At 48.8% G+C, this 15,391-nt stretch overlaps 1 protein-coding gene across 1 annotated transcript in view; it reads left to right on the top strand.

The window, feature by feature from the left end:
* Positions 1-4,384: 4,384 nt before the first annotated feature.
* SMOX (spermine oxidase) overlaps positions 4,385-15,391 on the top strand; it is a 65,150-nt gene continuing 54,143 nt past the window's right edge. Inside the window, exon 1 of the mRNA XM_015411176.1 lies at positions 4,385-4,455. The gene's annotated coding sequence lies outside the window, so the exon portion shown is untranslated. The remainder of the gene's footprint in view (positions 4,456-15,391) is intronic.

Genomic DNA, 15,391 nt, shown 5'->3' with positions numbered 1-15,391 from the left:
TAAAACGTAACACGTGTCCAAGAGAAAACAATAGTGACCTAATGCGTTTCGACCCAATTGGGACTTCTTCAAAGGTCAAACAGTAGAAGGTACCAATATTACAATCAAACGACAATACACACGTAGATATAGGACCAAGACAGGAGTGCCGTTAAGGAAGAAAAAGAGTAATGTTTCAGTAACAATTTAAAATGCTGTGTCTAATAATGATATATATTATTTAAGAAGTCAAATGTATTAAGCCAAATTTATTGCACTTAATTCAAAAAAAGTAGCAAACGCCCAAGAAGATAGAGTTAAAATTCAACAAGACTTGAATACTCTGGAGACGTGGGCCGTTGCAAACAGGATGCAATTCAACAAAGATAAATGCACAGTATTACATCTGGGCCACAAAAATGTCAAGCACAAATACTGGATGGGGGATACGTTTCTGGGGAGTAGCGTGTGAGAAAGAGTTCTTGGGGTAAGAGTGGACTGAATATGAGCAGTCAGTGTGATGCGGTGGCAAAAAAGGCAAATTCGGTCTTGGGTTGTATTAAAAGGGCCATAGCATCGAAATTGCAGGAGGTCATAGCCCCTCGGTGCGCTGCCTTGGTCAGGCCACACCTGGAGTACCGTGTGCAGTTCTGGAGGCCTCGCGTCAAAAAGGATGTGGGCAAAATCGAGAGGGTGCAGAAGAGAGTGACGAGGACGACTGGGGGTCTGGAGACTGAGCCCTACGAGGAAAAGGCTAAGGGCCTTGGGGATGTTTAGTTTGGAGAAGAGGAGATTGAGGCGGGACATGATTGCTCTCCTTAAATATTTGAAAGACTGTCATTTGGAGGAGGGCAAGGAGCTGTTCCAGTTGGCAGCAGAGGAGAGGACCCGAAGCGACGGGTTTAGATTACATGCAGCAAGGTATCGGCTGGATATTAGGAAAACCTTTTTCACGGTCAGAGTGGTTCACAGGTGGAATCAGCTGCCCAGGGAGGTGGTGAGTTCCCCTTCACGGACAGCTTTCAAGAAGAGGCTGGATGGATATTTGTCAGAGGTGCCTTAGGCTGGTCCTGCATTGGGCAGGGGGTTGGACTAGGTGGTCTGTCTGGCCCCTTCCCACTCTAGGATTCTAAGAAATCAAAAGACACAAGAAAAATGTTTCATGTGAGGCCTCCTAGGATCTAGCCTTGTGACAAACGAAGATGCACACGAGTTGAATGGTATTGCTATTGTCTGCCTAGAAATAAACAATACGAAGTGCCAGGCCTTCTGGGTGGAGTCCGTGGCAAAATGCAGAATTATTTAATACGACGAACTGGTTGAACGAGTCGTTTGGATCCTGTCTTTGCAAACACAGGAAAGGGCAGCTTTCAGTCGCTTCAGCCTCGTGCCAAACTGTGCATTTGGTTGTGCTCTTCTTCTTTACACTTTTTTACACACACAGTGATTAAAATGTGTAATTTGCTGCCAGAGGATGTAGCGATGGCCACGGACAGTGTTCCCTCTAAGCTGAGTTAGCGTGAGCTAGTTCACACTTCTTTAGCCTCTGGCTCACAGATTTTTGTCTTGGCTCAAGAAGGAGGAGCTCCAGAGCAAACTAATGTATGCAGTAGGCAAATCGCTCGCTCACAGCTTTAGTGCCAGTAGCTCACAAAGTAGGATTTTTGCTCACAAGGCTCCGCAGCTTAGAGGGAGCATTGGCCACGGGCATAGGTGGCTTTAAAAGAGGACTAGATAGATTCAAGGAGGAGAGGTCTACCAGTGGCTACTAGCCATGGTGGCTGAAGGGAACCTCCATATTCAGAAGCAGTGAACCTCAGAATCCCAGTGCCAGGAGGCAACATCAGGGGAAGGCCTCGGCCTCTGAGTCCTGTTGTTGGCCCTCCAGAGGAACTGGACTAGATGGACCAGTGGTCTGATCCAGCAGGGCTCTTCTGATGTTCTTCTCAGGAGAAGGCCTCAGCTTCCATGCCCTGTTGTTGGCCCTCCAGAGGAACTGGTTGGCCATTGTGTGAGACAGGATGCTGGACTAGATGGACCCTCACCGGTCTGATCCAGCAGGGCTCTTCTGAGGTTCTTATCAGGAGAAAGCCTCAGCCTCTCTGCCCTGTTGTTGGCCCTCCAGAGGGACTGCTTGGCCATTGTATGAGACAGGATGCTGGACCAGATGGACCACTGGTCTGATCCAGCAGGGCTCTTCTGGTGTTCTTATCAGGGGAAGGCCTCGTCCTCTCTGCCCTGTTGTTGGCCCTCCAGAGGAACTGGTTGGCCACTGTGTGAGAAGCAGGATGCTGGACTAGACAGACCCTCGCTGGTTTGCTCCAGCAGGGCTCTTCTGGTGTTCTTATCAGGGGAAGGCCTCGTCCTCTCTGCCCTGTTTTTGGCCCTCCAGAGGAACTCGTTGGCCACTGTGTGAGACAGGATGCTGGACTAGATGGACCCCTGGTCTGATCCAGCAGGGCTCTTCTGATGTTCTTATCAGGGGAAGGCCTCGTCCTCTATGCCCTGTTGTTGGCCCTCCAGAGGAATTGGTTGGCCGCTGTTTGAGACAGGATGCTGGACTAGATGGACCACTGATCCGATCCAGCAGGGCTCTTCTTAAGTTCTCACGTTCTCTTTTAGAGCCAAATTCCAGCGGGGAAAAGGAGCAGCCTAATAGACCCAAGTAACCCAGTCCTTCCAGAGCTTTGGAAGCTAAACTGTGTCAGTCCTTTGATGGGAGACCACCAAGGGAAGACCAGGGCTGCTCTGCCGGGGAAGGCGGCGGCCAACCACCTCTGTTCATCTCTTGCCTTGGAAACCCCAAGAGGTGGATCTTCATTGAGTTGCCCTGATTTGGTTGCTTCTAAGGGAGGGGCTGTGGCTCATCCGCTTGGCATGCAAAAGGTCCCAGGTTCAATCCCCGGCATCTCCAGTTAAGGATGAGGTAGTAGGTCATGTGAAAGACTGCCGCCTGAAACCCCGGAGAGCGGCTCCCGATTTGAGTAGACAGTACTGAAGTAACCAGTGGTCTGATTCAGTATAGGAGCAGCTTCATGTGTTCATGTGTAAGGCAACGAAGACCTTTCTGGCACCCGACAGGTATATTTTGTGACATACCCTTTTTGCGTCTGAGAGAAGCCATTGTGATGTTGTGATGTTGTGGTTAGAGGGTTGGACTTGGGCCATGGGAGCTCGCTGGGCGACCTTGGGCCAGTCACACTCTCTCCGGCTAACCTACTTTGAAGGGTTGTTGTGAGGATAAAATAGAAGAGAGGAGAACGACGGGAGATGCTTTTAGTTCCCATTGAAGAGAAAGGGAGGGCACACATGAATTTGGTGTCGTGGTTAAGTGCGCAGACTCTGATCTGGGAGAGCTGGGTTAGAATCCCCACTCCTCCACTTGCACCTGGCTGGATGACCTCGGGCAAGCCGTAGTTCTAATCAGAGCTGTTCTCTCAAGGGCAGTTCCTGTCAGAGCTCTCTCAGCCCCGCCTACCTCCCAGGGTGTCTGTTGTGGGAGGGGAAGGGAAAGGAGTTTGGAAGCCGCTCTGAGACACCTTTGGGTAGTGAAGGGTGGAGTATAAACCCAATCTCCTCCTCCTCCTATTCTTCTTCTTCTTCTTCTTCTTCTTCTTCTTCTTCTTCTTCTTCTTCTTCTTCTTCTTCTTCTTCTTCTTCTTCTTCTTCTTCCCTCTTCCTCTTCCTCTTCCTCTTCCTCTTCCTCTTCTTCTTCTTCTTCTTCTTCTTCTTCTTCTTCTTCTTCTTCTTCTTCTTCTTCTTCTTCTTCTTCTTTTCCGTCTCCTCCTCCTCCGTCTTCTTCTTTTCCTTCTCCTTCTCCTCCTCCTCCTCCTTCTCCTTCTTCTTTTCCTTCTCCTCCTCCTCCTCTCTTTCCTTCTCCTCCTCCTCCGCCTCCTCCTCTTCCTCCTCCTCCTCCTCTTCTTTTCCTTCTTCTTCTCCTCCTCCTCCTCCTACTTCTCCTCCTCCTCCTCCTTCTTCTCCTTCTTCTCCTCCTCCTCCTCTTTCTAAAAGCAGAAGCAGTGACTTAAAGCGGTTGAAAATACAGGATTATCCTAGAAGTTTCTTGCTATTGGGAGTGTTGTGGTCACCTCCAAATACTCCTTTCTGAGAATACAGCAAGCAGATACAGGGAAGAGGCTGTGAACCATCTCGGTTCGCTTTCGGAAGAAGGAAATTCGGAGACGACCCAGCCAAAGTTATTCGAGTGCATCTATTTAGAGCACAACGTGAATTTGGCGTTCAAAACACACGACTGTCTGGCGAACGCAGAACTGCCAAAAGGGAATAGCGTGATTAGCGCTGAGGATTCATTGCCAAGAAACGTGGTTGCAGCCAAGCATTTAGCGCCGTTCTGATTTGATATGATTACATAATTGAGTGACATCCTCTCCCAGCATATTTAACACGAAGAACTGCTTCGGGAAGATATAAAAGGCCTGCTGTGAGTCAGGATATAAGATAGACATCTTCACGAGGGTGAGTGTTTTTTCTGGGGATAAGAGTAGGTGGAGAAAACAGCTTCCTTTGTGACGGGCAAAGCTTGCCAAAAATGTAGCATTTGGGGGGCGTGTGGACTGAGGAACGGTCTTTCATGAGGAGGGGGGTTAGAGCACCTTCCTTAGGGGGAAAGGCTGAACTGTCTCTGGGACTTCTCAGTTGAGAAAAGAGGGGGGGACATGATAGAGGTTTATAAAATTAGGCATGAGGATGAGAGCGTGGACAAAGGGAAACTTTTCTCCCTTTCCCCAAATACTGGGACTCGAGGGCTTCCGATGAAGCTGACGGGCAATAGGTTCAGGGCGGACCAAAGGAAATGCTTCTTTACACAGAGAGTGATGGAAATGTGGAATTCGCTGCCAGAGGGTGTAGTGATGGCCACAGATATAGACGGCTTTAAAAGGGGATTTAAAAGCTGCGGTGGCTCACGTGGTTAAGACGCTGAACTGCAGGCTGTGTGGAAGGTCGGTAGTTCAGCAGTTCGAGACCCGAGTGTGCCGCATGACAGAGTGAGCTCCCATCTCTAGTTCCAGCTCCTGCCAACCTAGCAGTTCGAAAGCAAGAAATTGCAAGTAGATAAATAGGCACCCCTTCGGTGGGAAGGTCACAGCGTTCCGTGCGCCTTGGTGTTTAGTCATGCCGGCCACATGACCACGGAAACGTCTTCGGACAGCGCTGGCTCTTTGGCTTTGAAATGGAGATGAGCACCGCAACCCTAGAGTCGGATTCAACTGGCTTTCGAGCAAGGGAACGTTTACCTTTACCTTTAAAAGGGGATTAGACAGATTCATCAAGTCTACCAGGGGCTACTAGCCGTGGCGACTAAAGGGAACCTTCATGTTCAGAGGCAGTGTACCTTATAATCCCACTGCCAGGAGGCCTCGGCCTCCAGAGGAACTGGTCGGCCCCTGTGTGAGACAGGATGCTGTACTCGATGGACCATTGGTCTGATCCAGCTGAGCTCTCCTGATGCTCCTCCGAAGTAGGGTAGGGAAACCAGACTTGTAAGAAAAGCAAGTAATCTCTACGAACTGCGTGGCCGAGAAACACCCTTCTGACCACAACACCCTTTCAACACCTCCACCCCTGCTACTGTAAAAGAAGCGTTTTGGATCTAGAAGTGTTAAGAGACTGGGGGAGTGTGGCTATTGAGACTGGTTGCAAATTGATCTGTTTGTATGCCCGGGATAAGATTCTCCAGTAAAATGGATGAGGATACATTCTAGTATTTGTAATCGTGGCATGGAATATCATGTGAAGACACTATGAATAGTAGATTTTCAAGAGAGACTACCACGGTGCTTCAGTGTGTTCGGATGAAGTTGTGAACGGAACGAAAATCAACTCTGGGAAGTTTCGTCAACCCACTTTTTCCCCTGTACTTCTGAACCCACTCTTTTTTCTGCATTTTGGGTGTGCATAGGAAAGACAGAATATGTAACGGTGTGGATGTGTGATTAGCTATTATAAAATAACATTGTTAAATACAGTGGAGAAATTGTATTTCGTTTCATCCTAAGCGCTGAGTGTCAGCTTGTTTTCCGGTTTACTGGTTGCATTGTAATGATGTCGTGGAGAGTTTTGCTCCCCCCCCCTCCTCGCTGCCAGACGTTTTATAGACATGCACTTCATTGAAAGCTGAGGTGCTTACTCTTTGATCTGAGCTTCTGCTGATTCAGCATCGTGCTATATAAATGCATGCATCATGCTCAGAGCGGCGGAAGAAACTTGACGCACGGGCAGCAAAACCGTGTACCGCCTGCCCTGTTTTCACATCCTCTTTCTTGCCAGAGGTTGAAGCCAAGACCGAGATGCCTTTGGGAAGCTCACAGGGCAGGGCACGAAGTAAGGGCATTGACTCAACGGGAGAGCTCCGGTTTTCACGCAGAAAGTGACCGGCATCTCCCATTAAAATGTTTGGAGTTAGCAGGCGTCGAGCGAGATATCTGCCCAAGACATGGGAGAGGTGTTGCTTGTGAGAGAATAGGCCATACCTAGTGGTTAAGAGCGCAGACTCTAATCTGGGAGAACCGGTTTTGATTCCCCCACTCCTCCACGTGAAGCCAGCTGGTGTGACCCTGGGTCACTCACAAGTTCTTTCAGAGCTGGTCTCTCAGGGGCAGTTCTCCAAAGAGCTCTCTCAGCCCCACCTACCTCGCAGGGTGTCTGTCGTGGGGAGGGGAAGGGAAAGGAGATTGTAAGCTGGTCTGAGACTCCTTCGGGTAGTGAAGGGCTGGGTATAAATCCAATCTCCTCCTCCTCCTTTGTCTTGATTTTGGAAGGTGGGAGCTTCACACATTCAAGGAGATGGCTTTTGTCTTGGAGGGGTCTCACTTAGCCGTCAGGGCTGCCCTGTGCACCTGGGAACTTTGGGGGCGGGCTGTGGAATGGCGGTAGGACATCTGCTTGGCACGCAGAAGGTCCCAGGTTCAATCGCCAGCATCTCTAGGTAAAGGGATCAGGCAGTAGGTGATGTGAAAGGCCTCAACTAAGACCCTAGGAAGCCGCTGCCCTTCCGAGTAGACCAGGAGTCCCCAAGATTTTTGAGCCTGCAGGCACATTTGGAATTCTGACATGGCATAGATGGCGCAGCAAAGTGGCTGCCACAGAGGGCGGAGCCACCCACAAACGGTTGCCTCCCCTTTAATTCAGTAACACAGTGCAGATCCTCATGTTGTAGTGGCGGCTGCTGCCAAAGCATGATTTGAAAAATCTGCATGGCCAAACAAATCTCCAACAGCCAATCAGAAGCCTTGCTGGGCAGAAGCTCTACTTGGCTCCACCCACTTCTGAAAAACACTTGGTGGGTGCCAGAAAAGCTGCCGGCAGGTTCCGTGGTTCCTGCGGGCGCCATGTTGGGGACCCCCGGAGTAGACTTTGATGGACCAGTGTCGTGATTAAATCAAGAGTTTTCGGCTAAAAATTAGGAAAAACTTCCTGACGGTTATGGCGGTTCCTCAGTGGAACAGGCTTCCTCGGGAGGTGGTGGGCTCTCCTGCTTTGGATGCTTTCAGGCAGAGGCTAGAGGGCCAACTGACAGCCATGCTGATTGTGTGAACTCAGGCAGATCATGAGAGGGAGGGCAGGGAGGGTTGCCTCAGGGCTTAGTTCTCGTGGAACTTTCTGACACGCCCCGGGAAATACTGATCCCCACTTTGGGGTCTGGTCAAGATTCAGGAAGCCATTTTTCTCCAGGGCAGTTTGGCCGGAGATCCTGGAGGGTTTTTGTCATCTTCTGGGCATGGAACAGCAGTCACTGGCAATGGTCCCTCTAAGCTGTGGAGTCCTGTGAGCAAAAATTCCACTTTGTGAGCTCCTGGCATTACAGTTGTGAGCAAGCCTGCTGCATAAATTAGCTTGCTCTGGAGCCATCCTTCCTGAGCTAAGATAAAAATGGGTAAGCCAGAGGCTAAAAAACTGTGAGCTAGCTCACACTAACTCAGCTTAGAGGGAACACTGGTCACTGTGTGTGTGTGTGTGGGGGGGGAGGTATTTGTGAATCTTCTGCATTGTGCAGGGGGTTGGACTAGATGACCCTGGATGTCCCTTCTATGATTCCATGATTCTGTAGAAGGCAGCTTCGTTGTGTTCATGTGCTACCCATACTTTGTACTACCTGAGGGACCGCCTTTCCCCATACATACCCCCAAGAGCACTTCGGTCGGGGACGCAACACCGCCTGGCAATCCCAGGCCCCAAGGAGGTAAGGCTTGCGGTGACCAGGGCCAGATCCTTTTCAGTGGGGGCCCCTACCTGGTGGAACGAGCTTCCAGAGGAGATCAGGGCCCTGCGGGACCTCATGCAGTTCCGCAGGGCCTGCAAGACGGAGCTCTTCCACCAGGCTTTTACGTAGGGGCCGCCACTACCACCTCTACCACCGTCATGTGGTTAATAACGGGATGGAAGGACGGCCACGGAAGATCTGCCAAAAACTACACGGCACTGGTACCACCGGCTTATGTACCTACTATAGGCAATACCACCTTTAATAGCAGCCTGATATTCCCCTGCAAACTATGGAGACAATCCTGTTCTTAAAGGTAAAGGTAAAGGTTTCCCTTGCTCAAAAGCCAGTCGAGTCCGACTCTAGGGTTGCGGTGCTCATCTCCGTTTCAAAGCTGAAGAGCCAGCGCTGTCCGAAGACGTTTCCGTGGTCATGTGGCCGGCATGACTAAACACCAAGGTGCACGGAACGCTGTCACCTTCCCACCGAAGCGGGTTCCTATTTATCTACTCGCAATTTCTTGCTTTCGAACTGCTAGGTTGGCAGGAGCTGGGACTAGAGACGGGAGCTCACTCCGTCACGCGGTGCACTCGGGTCTCGAACTGCTGAACTACTCTTATTGAGCACTTTATTCTTTGTTGATTGAAATATGACTGTTTCATTCTGTTGTACTGTGTTTCTATGTGTGAGCACGACTGCTCCCTTGTAAGCTGCCCTGAGCACGCTTGCGGGGAGGGTGGGGTATAAATATAAAAAATAAATAATAATAATTGTTTGTGGTTCAGATCAGTAATGGCCTGCCTATTTTTGGCTGGCGTGGACCAGTACAAGGGCAGTCCAAAGATTGAGGAAGAGCAATGCACGCTTTGGAAGATATCTTCCCTTTAAAAAAAAAAAAAAAAAAGATTTTATAAACTTTATTGAAGATCAAACAGTACATTTGTAAATCATAGTGCACATACATAAGTTGAATCATGTTCGTTTATCGTACTCACAATTACAAGTTTTGTTCCGGGATGAGCACTATCTATCTTTAAAAACATTCGCAGTTTGATTAGGCCTTGTCGCACCATCTAGAAGTAGGCTGTGTTTGATGTTCGATAGTGATGTATATTAGATATGAATGGGATCAGAGATTTCCACGATCGGACACAGATTTGTAAAAATAAAGGAATGAAAGAGAGGGAGATATTTAGCATAAAAGACTGCCATTAAGAAAAAATCAAAGTATGATACAGAGGGTTATGTGGTTGGCAATCTTGTGTAAGAATGTAGTCCAAAAATGGGTTCCATTTTTCGTCAAAATTAGGTTGCTTTGGGCAGATTTTGGATCTTTGAACCTTATCTGTGATTTTTTTTCCTTGATAAAGTGGACCCATACCTTTTTAAACCAGTTGTTTCTTGTTGGAGCCAAAGAAGACTTCCATACAGACGCTATTGAAGTCTTCGCAGCTACTAGAAGGCTCGTTATTAGCTCTTGTCTTAACATAAGAACATAAGAGATGCCAATGTTGGATCAGGCCAAAGGCCCATCCAGTCCAACACTCGGTGTCACACAGTGGCTAAAAATACCAGTGCCATCAGGAGGTCCAGCAGTGGGGCCAGGACACTAGGAGCCCTCCCACTGTTGACCCCCCCAAGCACCAAGAAGACAGAGCATCCCTTGCCCCAGAGTCCCTATCTATACCTTGTGGCTAATAGCCACTGATGGACCTCTGCTCCATATACTTATCTAATTCCCTTTTGAAGCCGTCCATGCTTGTAGCCGCCACCACTTCCTGTGGCAGTGGATTCCAAGTGTTAATCACTCTTTGGGTGAAGAAGTACTTCCTTTTATCCGTTCTAACCCCGACCGCTCAGCAATTTCATGGAGTGCCCACGAGTTCTTAATTTGGGTACGCTTGTTTTCTGCCAGTCATCCAGGAAGATCAATTCTGGAGTGAATGGTACAGTATAGCCAGTGATTAGTTCTATGAAGATATCTTCCCTTGATGGCTTGGAGTGCTTTTGCTTCTATCTCCTGGGGGCGAGAATGTGGCTGCGGAGGAGATACAGGGAGCCCTGCCAGTGGATCGTCTCCTTCTGTCTGCGGCGTGTTAACTGGAGACGTGGGGGCCGCAGGTTGGCTTGCCTCTGAGTTACTCTGGGCGGGTCATGGCTAAGAGCACGTAGCCCCCCCCCGTATCTGCCTCCAGATCACAAGACTGGTTCCTCCTCTTCCCCCCCATCCCCTCTCCTCCTCTGCAGCACAGAGAATCTGGACCTCGGTTCAAAGGCGGCTTTGAAGATCAGATTTGTGTAATGGGTTTAATTTCGTTTGAGGCTCATAAAAAGGCATTGCCGGTTTGTTTCCTCTTGATCTTTCGGGGCTGTCGTGCAACCTCACGAGAAGCCTCTCCCGTCGGCGACGTGGCGTTTTTGGTGGTGCCTTTCTTGTTTCCTTTTATAGGGTTTTTTCCAGGGGATTAAAAATTCCCCGCACTTCTTCCGTTAGAGCACTCGCGAGACCGGTTGGATCCGGTGCCAGCAAAGCCATATCTGGATTGCCATCCCTGTTTGATGTGTGTGTAAAGTGCAAATGAGTCACAGTCGACTTAAAGCCACTCCAGCAAGGGATCTCTGGACGCCAGTGAGAGGCAGACATGGTCTGCCATTGTCTTCCTCTGCAGAGCCTTCCATGGTGGTCTCCCTTCCAAGACTTATGGCCACCCCAGCAAGGGGCTTTGGAGGCAAGTAAGAAGCAAAGGTGCTTTGCCATTGTCTTCCTCTGCAGAGCCTTCCATGGTGGTCTCCCTTCCAAGACTTATGGCCATCCCAGCAGGGGGCTTTGGAGGCAAGTAGTAAGCAGAGGTGGTCTGCGAGTGCCTTTGTCAGCAGAGTCTTCCTTGGTGGTCTCCCATCCAAGACTTATGGCCACCCCAGCAAGGGGCTTTGGAGGCAAGCGAGAGGCAGAGGTGGTCTCCCATTGCCTTCCTCTGCAGAGCCTTCCTTGGTAGTCTTCCATCCAAGACTTATGGCCACACCAGCAAGGGGCTTTGGAGGCAAGTGAGAGGCAGAGGTGGTCTCCCATTGCCTTCCTCTGCAGAGCCTTCCTTGGTAGTCTTCCATCCAAGACTTATGGCCACACCAGCAAGGGGCTTTGGAGGCAAGTGAGAGGTCACTGGCTTCCTCTGCAGAGTCTTCCTTGGTGGTCTCCCATCCAAGACTTTTTACCACCCCAGTAAGGGACTTTGGAGGCAAGCGAGAGGCAGAGGTGGTCTCCCATTGCCTTCCTCTGCAGAGCCTTCCTTGGTAGTCTTCCATCCAAGACTTATGGCCACACCAGCAAGGGGCTTTGGAGGCAAGTGAGAGGTCACTGGCTTCCTCTGTAGAGCCTTCCTTGGTGTGCTCCCATGCTAGACTTATGGCCGCCCCAGCAAAGAGCTTTGGAGGCAAGTGAGAAGCAGAGGTGGTCTGCCATTACCTTCCTCTGCAGAGCCTTCCTTGGTGGTCTCCCTTCCAGGTCGGGCTGTACCATGCCTCCTTCCTGCGATTTGATAGACAAATATGTGTATCTATGTCCTGACTTTTGTCAAGGTGTAGCTGACGTCGTATTCAACCATCTTATTCAAAATCCGGGGTTATGGGAGCTCAAAGCTACAGCAAGAACAGTTAAAAAAAATCAGAGGAGGGAGTGGATTGCTAGACGGAGTGGCGTAGCATGGAAAAGCTCCCTCTCTAAAGATTTTTTCTTTAAAGCTCAACAGATTGTAAAAAAAAATCCCCAAATGGTGGGAGAAGGGAAGGGATAAAGCTTTGCGAAGAGGCCGTGGCTCAGTGGAAGAGCCCCCTGTTAGGCATGAAAAAGGTCCAATCTTCGGCGTTTCCAGTTAAAAGGATCAGATAGGAGGTGATGGGAAAAGACCTCTGCCTGAGATTCGCGAGAGAGCCGCTGCCAGTCTGAGTAGATAAGACCGATCTTGATAGACTGGAGTTCTGACAGATAGGTCGATGGGATCAGCTTCCTTCATGACCAGCACTCTAGAATGGACTGACCTTTGTTCAGTTGCATTTGGGAGGCTGAATGGTGCTTAAGTTTTCTTTAAAAGGGGCGGTGATCCTGTTAGGCATAAAAAAGGTCCAAGGTCCAATCTTCGGCGTTTCCAGTTAAAAGGATCAGATAGGAGGTGATGGGAAAAGACCTCTGCCTGAGATTCGCGAGAGAGCCGCTGCCAGTCCGAGTAGATAAGACCGATCTTGATAGACTAGAGTTCTGACATGGCGGCAGATAGGTCGATGGGATCAGCTTCGTTCATGACCAGCACTCTAGAATGGACTGACCTTTGTTCAGTTGCATTTGGGAGGCTGAATGGTGCTTAAGTTTTCTTAAAAAGGGGCGGTGATTTCTCCCACTTTTTCTCTTCCTACTGGAACCTTTGCTATGTTGTTGTTGTTCAGTCGCACAATAGAGTCCGACTCTTCGCGACGACCCTATGGACCAGATCACGCCAGGCCTTCCTGTCTTCCGCCGTCCTCTGAAGTTTGCTCAATTGCACACCTTTGCTATGCTTTTCTTGAATGTCTACTGGCTCCCAGAAACACAATTTGGGAGTCTTGGACTGCAGGGAGAGGGGAAAAGAGTAGCAAGGGAGGTCACTGCTGCTTCTTAGATAAAACTTAAGGGCACTTGAACTAGCCTTCCTTCCTTCCTTCCTTCCTTCCTTCCTTCCTTCCTTCCTTCCTTCCTTCCTTCCTTCCTTCCTCTGTCCGTAATGATTTGGAAAAGCCACTGGCTAGGCTGAAGGAGGAGGAAGGTAGGAAAGTAGGTGGGAGCTGTTTGGCATGCCATGGGAAAACAGAGAAGAGAAACAGAACATAAGAGAAGCCATGTTGGGTCAGGCCAGTGGCCCATCCAGTCCAACACTCTTGTGTCACACAGGGGCCAGAACTCCAGAAGCCCTCCCACTGTCGCCCTCCAAGCACCAAGAACACAGAGAAGCCATGATGGATCAGGCCAATGGCCCATCCAGTCCAGCACTCTGTGTCACCCAATGGCCAAAACCCAGGGGCCATCAGGAGGTCCAGAACTCCAGAAGACCTTCCTCCGTTGCCCCCCAAGCACCAAGAAGACAGAGCATCATTGCCCCAGACATAAGAACATAAGGGAAGACATACTGCATCAGGCCAATGGCCCATCCAGTTCAACACTCTATGTCACATAGTGGCCAAAACCGAAGGGCCATCAGGAGGTCCACCAGTGGGGCCAGAACTCAAGAAGTCCTCCCACTGTTTCTCCCCCCTAGCACCAATAATATAGAGCATCGCTGCCCCAGACAGAATGTTCCATCTATACCTTGTGGTGCATAGCCACTGATGGACCCCTGCTCCATGTTTATCCAATCCCGCTGTCTACCCTTGTAGCTGCCACCACTTCCTGTGGCAGGGAATTCCACGTAATTATGAGTCTTTGGGTGAAGAAGTACTTCCTTTTATCTCTCTCATGTCACTCCTCAGTCGTTATCTCTCCAAGCCAAAGATCCCTCACCTCTTTAACCTTTCTTCATAGGGAAGGCGTTCCATCCCCTTAACCATCTACATGGCCTTTTTCTGCACCTTTTCCAATATCTTCTCTAAGATCCGTGTGCTCTATCTTGTGGGCGGGTGGGCAGGCTCTGTCTCGGTGCTGCTCCTTCCGCAGCCCAAACTCTTGCTTGGATGCAAGTGGGCGGTGGCAATTGAGCATCACTAAACTGCGCAGATTTGGCAAGATCTTATTCCAGCGTATCCCCGAAATGAGGATTTCAAAAAAGGATTTGCTTGTGAAAATGGTTGACCTCTTCCCCCCCACCCGACTTGACATTGGCAAAGGAAGGAGAGCTTGGAGACACTGCAAGTTCCCGCCAGCTTTTTTGTTTTCTTAGAGAGATGCTAGGCTGTGAATAACGATGGAAAGTCTTTTTTCGACTGAGGGAGGGGGCTCTCCTTCCCTCACAAGGCCACAAATTGGAGTCTCCCAAATGAGAAGACAGCGCTTCCGTGAAGTGGAAATTCTACCCTCTCCCCATTTTTTTTTTAAAAATTGGAAGTTTGCCCAGAAAAGCCATCCGTTCTTTCTCAGGTCAGAACTTTGGTAGTTCCAAAGAAGGAAGCCCAAGTGGTCAGCCAGGAAGGGGGCGGGGGACAAAAAAAAGACATTGCATGCTGGGTCAATCCTATCCAACCTTCTTTCTTTCTCAGGGGACTTCTGGCAGTAACCTGCAGTCCTTTTTCAGACCTGTGACCTACGAAGTTCTTCTTTCTGTCTCTGTTTTTCTTCTACCCCAGTTTTTTTCTCCAACTGTTTCCTTTCTCGATTTCTCTCTCTTTTTTTAATACATTATTATTATTATTATTATTATTATTATTATGAACAATATATTCAACAGTACATTCAGAACACAAATTAATACCATGCAATAATCAAAATCTGGAGCTCGCCAAGTGCTTCTTCAAAGATCTTTTGTATTAAACTTAATTTCTTTAAAATACTTCACCGCTGGTACTTTACACCTGTACGGCTAAATAAAATAGATCCAAAAATAAGTAATCTCTGTTGGAAAAAATGTGGGAAGGTTGGAGATTTTATGCATTGTTGGTGGTCCTGTCCATCTGCTCAACAATTCTGGACACAAATTGTTCAACAAATTCACAAAATTACAGGAACTAACTTACCTTTTCTACCCGAAACAGTCCTGTTGGATGTCCTCCCAGATACCTGTGTAAGAAAAGTCACTAGAAAATTAATAGCAGCATTGTTAGCAATTGCACGAATAACATTAGCCCAATATTGGAAAAACAAAAATCAACCTACTCTTCAATGTTGGCAAAATAAAATCTGGGAACACTTTGTATATGGTAAAATAGTCTCTCACCAAAAGGATTTTCAAGCGACTTGGTTCCCAGCAGTGGAATATCTCGTAGACGAAGAAGTGATTCCAAACAACTCTTATTACAAAGATCTGTTATATTTTTAAAAGGCTCTTACGGGTTGAGAATGTTCTCGATTTCTCTTAAAGGAACATCCTGAGCCAGTGGTTCTAAAACTTCTTTTTGAGGTGATACCCTTTTTAAAATCAGGACATGGAAGGGTGTGGTACAGCTCAATCTTGTCAGATCTCAGTAGCCAAGCAGGGTTGGTATTTGGGTAGGAGGCCACTGGGGAAGACTCTGCAG

Source organism: Gekko japonicus, unplaced genomic scaffold (genome assembly GCF_001447785.1).
Source record: "Gekko japonicus isolate JY-2015 unplaced genomic scaffold, Gekko_japonicus_V1.1 scaffold850, whole genome shotgun sequence".
NCBI classification, from domain to species: Eukaryota; Metazoa; Chordata; class Lepidosauria; order Squamata; family Gekkonidae; genus Gekko; species Gekko japonicus.
This window is presented reverse-complemented; position numbering and strand designations above follow the sequence as displayed.